This window comes from Bos javanicus, chromosome 6 (genome assembly GCF_032452875.1).
Source record: "Bos javanicus breed banteng chromosome 6, ARS-OSU_banteng_1.0, whole genome shotgun sequence".
In the NCBI taxonomy this organism is placed as follows: Eukaryota; Metazoa; Chordata; class Mammalia; order Artiodactyla; family Bovidae; genus Bos; species Bos javanicus.
This window is the reverse complement of record NC_083873.1, coordinates 2,346,841-2,352,840: the sequence shown is the minus strand read 5'-3', so window position 1 is coordinate 2,352,840 and position 6,000 is coordinate 2,346,841.

Sequence of the window (6,000 nt, the reverse complement as noted above, 5' to 3'; positions counted from 1 at the left end):
ATCAGTCCTTCCAATGAACACCCAGGACTGGTCTCCTTTAGGATGGACTGGCTGGATCTCCTTGCAGTCCAAGGGACTCGCAAGACCCTTCTCCAACACCACAGTTCAAAAGCATCAATGCTTTGGCACCCAACTTTCTTTACAGTCCAACTCTCACATCCATACATGACCACTGGAAAAACCATAGCCTTGACTAGACGGACCTTTGTTGGCAAAGTAATGTCTCTACTTTTTAATATGCTGTCTAGGTTGATCATAACTTTCCTTTCAAGGAGTAAGTGTCTTTTAATTTCATGGCTGCAATCACCATGTGCAGTGATTTTGGAGCCCAGAAAAATAAAGTCTGACACTGTTTCCAGTTTCCCCATCTATTTCCCATGAAGTGATGGGACCAGATGTCATGAACTTCGTTTTCTGAATGTTGAGCTTTAAGCCAACTTTTTCACTCTCCTCTTTCACTTTCATCAAAGGCCTTTTAGTTCCTCTTCACTTTCTGCCATAAGGGTGGTGTCATCTGCATATCTGAGGTTATGGATATTATTCCTGGCAATCTTGATTCCAGCTGTGTTTCTTCCAGCCCAGCGTTTCTCATGATGTACTCTGCATAGAAGTTAAATAAGCAGCTTGACAACATACAGCCTTGTCGAACTCCTTTTCCTATTTGGAACCAGTCTGTTGTTCCATGTCCAGTTCTAACTATTGCTTCCTGGCCTGCATACAGGTTTCTCAAGAGGCAGGTCAGGTGGTCTGGTATTCCCATCTCTTTCAGAATTTTCCACAGTTTATTGTGATCCACATGGTCAAAGGCTTTGGCATAGTCAATAAAGCAGAAATAGATGTTTTTCTGGAACTCTTTTCCTTTTTCCATGATCCAGCGGATGTTGGCAATTTGATCTCTTGTCCCTCTGCCTTTCCTAAAACCAACTTGAACATCTGGAAGTTCACAGTTCACATATTGCTGAAGCCTGGCTTGGAGAATTTTGAGCAGTACTTTACTAGTGTGTGAGATGAGTGCAAGTGTGCGGTAGTTTGAGCATTCTTTGGCATTGCCTTTCTTTGGAATTGGAATGAAAACGGACCTTTTCCAGTCCTGTGGCCACTGCTGAGTTTTCCTAATTTGCTGGCATATTGAGTGCAGCACTTTCACAGCATCATCTTTCAGGATTTGAAATAGCTCAACTGGAATGCCATCACATCTACTAGCTTTGTTTGTAGTGGTGCTTTCTAAGGCCCACTTCACATTCCAGGATGTGTGGCTCTAGGTGAGTGATCACACCATTGTGATTACCTGGGTCGTGAAAATCTGTTTTGTACAGTTCTTCTGTGTATTCTTGCCACCTCTTCTTAATATCTTCTGCTTCTTTTAGGTCAGAGGAGCTACCCCACATCCAAGGTCAGGGGTGGGGCCGAGAGGAGCAACCTCACACCTGAGGTCAGGGGCAGCTGCTGACACAAGGTACCCCATGCCCAAGGTCAGGGCCAGCGGGTGAGATGAGCTACCCAACACCCGGGGTCAGGTGGCGGCTGAGAGGAGCAACCACACGTCCAAGGAGCAGCGGCTATGTGGGCCCAGGAGGGCCAAGAGGACCTACTCCACCTTCAGCGTCAGGAGGGGTGACCTCATCCAAGGTAAGGAGCAGGGGCTGTGTTTTGCTGGAGCAACTGTGAAGAGATACCCTACGTTCAAGGTAAGAGAAACCCAAGTGAGATGGTAGGTGTTATGAGAGGGAATCAGAGGGCAGACACACTGAAACCATACTCACAGAAAACTAGCCAATCTGATCACACGGACCACAGCCCTGTCTAACTCAATGAAATGAAGCCATGCTGTGTGGCGCCACCCAAGACTACGGGTCATGGTGGAGAGGTCTGACAGAATGTGGTCCACTGGAGAAGGGAATGGCAAACCACTTCAGTATTCTTGCCTTTAGAACCCCATGAACAGTATGAAAAGGCAAAATGATAGGATACTGAAAGAGGAACTCCCCAGGTCAGTAGGTGCCCAATATGCTACTGGAGATCAGTGGAGAAATAACTCCAGAAAGAATGAAGGGAGGGAGCCAAAGCAAAAACAATACCCAGTTGTGAATGTGCCTGGTGATAGAAGCAAGGTCCGATGCTGTAAAGAGTAATATTGCATAGGAACCTGGAATGTTTGGTCCATGAATCAAGGCAAATTGGAAGTGGTCAAACAGGAGATGGCAAGAGTGAATGTCGACATTCTAGAAATCAGTGAGCTAAAATGGACTGGAATGGGTGAATTTAACTCAGATGACCATTATATCTACTACTGCGGGCAGGAATCCCTTAGAAGAAATGGAGTAGCCATCATGGTCAACAAAAGAGTCCGAAATGCAGTACTTGGATGCAATCTCAAAAACGACAGAATTATCTCTGTTCGTTCCTAAGGCAAACAATTCAATATCATGGTGATCCAAGCCTGTGCCCCAACCAGTAACGCTGAAGAAGCTGAAGTTGAACAGTTCTATGAAGACCTACAAAAAGATGTCCTTTTCATTATAGGGGACTGGAATGCAAAAGTAGGAAGTCAAGAAACACCTGGAGTAACAGGCAAATTCGGCCTTGGAATACAGAATGAAGCAAGACAAAGGCTATTAGAGTTTTGCCAAGAGAATGCACTGGTCATAGCAAACACCCTCTTCCAACAACACAAGAGAAGACTCTACACATGGACATCACTAGATGGTCAACACCAAAATCAGATTGATTATAATCTTTGCAACCAAAGATGGAGAAGCTCTATACAGTCAGCAAAAACAGACTGGGAGCTGACTGTGGCTCAGATCATGAACTCCTTATTGCCAAATTCAGACTTAAATTGAAGAAAGTGGGGAAAACCACTAGACCATTCAGGTATGACCTAAATCAAATCCCTTATGATTATACAGTGAAAGTGGGAAATAGATCTAAGGAACTAGATCTGATAGACAGGGTACCTTGTGAATTATGGACGAAGGTTCGTGACATTGTACAGGAGACAGGGATCAAGACCATCCCCATGGAAAAGAAATGCAAAAAAGCAAAATGGCTGGCTGGGGAAGTATTACAAATAGCTATGAAAAGAAGAGAAGCAAAAAGCAAAGGAGAAAAGGAAAGATATTGCCATATGAATGCAGAGTTCCAAAGAATAGCAAGGAGAGATAAGAAAGCCTTCCTCAGCGATCAATGCAAAGACATAGAAGAAAACAACAGAATGGGAAAGACTAGAGATCTTTTCAAGAAAATTAGAGATACCAAGGTAACATTTCATGCAAACATGGGCTCGATAAATGAGACTTAATCAAGCTTAAAAACTTTTGCATAGCAAAGGAAATAATTAACAAATTAAAGAAACAACCTATTGAATGGAAGAAGATTGTTGGCCAATGATGTGACCAACAAGGGATTAATTTCCAAAATATACAAACAGCTTATATATCTCAACATCAAAAAAAAAAAAAAAAAACCCAATTGGAAAACAGGCAGAAGACCTAAATATATATTTCTCCTTAGAAAACATACAGATGACCAACAGACATATGAAAAGATGCTCAACATCAAATTATTATTAGAGAAATGCAAGTCAAAGCCACAGTGAGCTATTATCTCCTCACACCAGTTAGAATGGCCATCATCAAAATTCTATCAATAACAAATGCTGCACACGGTGTGAGGAAAGGGGAACTCTCCTACACTGTTGATAGAAATGTAAATTGGTGTAGCCACTATGGAAAGCAATATGGAGATTCCTTTTAAAAAACTAAAAATTGAGCTACCTTATGATCCAGCAATCTCACTCTTGAGCATATATATTTGGAAAAGATGAAAACCCTAATTCAACAAGATAAATGCACCCCAAATGTTCTTGGTAGTATTATTTATAATAGCCAAGACACAGAAACAACCTAACAGTCCATCAACAGATGAACATATAGAGAAGATGTGATAAATATACACAATGGTATACTACAAAGGTCATAAAAAGAATAAAATCTTGTAATTTGTAGCAACGTGAATGGACTTGGAGGGTATAATGCTTAGTAAAATGTCAGACAGAGAAAAGAAAATGTTGTATGATATCACTTATATGTGGAATCCGAAAAACAAAATAAATAAATATAAGAAAGAAAGGCAGACTCAAGTATAGAGAACAAACTAGTGGTTACTAGTTAATAAATAGTTGGGAGAAATATCAACAACCTCACATATGCAGATGATACCACTTTAATGTCAGAAAGCGAAGAACTAAAGAGCCTCTTGATGAAGATAAAAGAAGAGAGTGAAAAAGCTGGCTTAAAACTGAACATGCAAAAACCAAAGATCATGGCATCTGGTTCCATCACTTAATGGCAAATAGGAAAAAAAGTGGAAAGAGTGACAGACTTTTTTTTCTTGGCCTCCAAAATCACTGCAGATGGTGACTTCAGCCATGAAATTAAAAGATGCCTGCTCCTTGAAAGAAAATCTATGACAAACTAGACAATATATACAAAATCAGAGACATCATTTCACCAAGATCTGTATAGTCAAAGCTATGGTTTTGCCAGTAGTCATGTACGGATGTGAAAGTTGTGCCATAAAGAAGGCTGAGCACCAAAGAATTGATGCCTTCAAACTGTGGTGCTGGAGAAGACTTTTAAATTCCCTTGGACAGCAAGGCCAAATCAGCTAATCCTAAAGGAAATAAACCTGAATATTCATTGAAAGGACTGATGTTGAAGCTGAAGCTGAAGCTTAAATACCTTGGCCACCCTATGTGAAGACCCGACTCATTGGAAAAAACCTTGATGCTGGGAAAGATTGAGGGCAAGAGGAGACATGGGTGACAGAGGATGAGGTGTTTGGATGACATCACTGACTCAATGGACATGAGTTTGAGCATGCTCCAGGATCTGACGATGGACAGGGAAGCCTAGAGTACTGTAGGCTTCCCTACAGTGATCCCAGTGTCACAAAGAATCAGACTGAACAATAACAACAATAAGGTAATAGTTAATGAAAAGGGAAGTGAGGAAGGATGAGATGGGGTAGGGGATTAAGAGATACAAACTACAGTGTATAAAATAAATATGCAATAAGGATATAAGGTACAGCCTAAGGAAATATAGCCACTATTTTTGTAATAATTTTAAATGAAGAATCATCTATAAATGTTGAATGATTAAGTTGTACACCTGAAACTAACATAATATGATGTTGTAAACCAACTGTACTTCAATAAAAGTGAATACATTAAAAAATAAATAAAAGAAAGCAGGTTGTCAGCTTCTTAGAAAATCATATACACATTTCCATATAATCTTGCCAACTTCACTTTATGTGTCTATTTAAGAGAAAAGGTAAAATCTGTCTACATAAACATTTATATTTGTACATGTATATCCAGGATATTTTTATTTCAAATAGTCCAGAGCTTGAAACAATCCAAATATCCATCAACAATTAAAAGGTTAAACAAAGTATATTATATTATATCCATAAAACAGAACACTCCTCAGCTATAAAACAATTTGATACACATAACAACACATATGTACTATTGATAAACAACAACATGGAAGAATGTCAAGTTAATTATGTTAAATGAAAGAAAAAAGGCAGAAAGATAGTTACTGTATAATTTCATTTACATGAACATCTAGAAAATGAAAATAAATTTATAGTAATTGGAAATAGACCAGTTTTTGATTGACTTTTGGGAAGCAAGTTGGGGAGAGGAATTCTGAGACACAAAGAATTTTTTCAAAAAATGGATTTATCTGTTCTTTTTTCTTGTTTGCTTTTATTGAGACATAATTGAGAAATAATATTGTATATATTTAAGGTGTACAGCTTGATGTTTTGATATACATATACATTGTGAAGTAATTGCCACAATCAAGATGATTAACACATCCATCACCTCATGAAGTCACCATTTTCTTTCAAAAATTTTTTGTGTATTGAGAATACTTAAGATTTACCCTCCTAGCCAATTTCAAGTGCACCATACAGTATTGT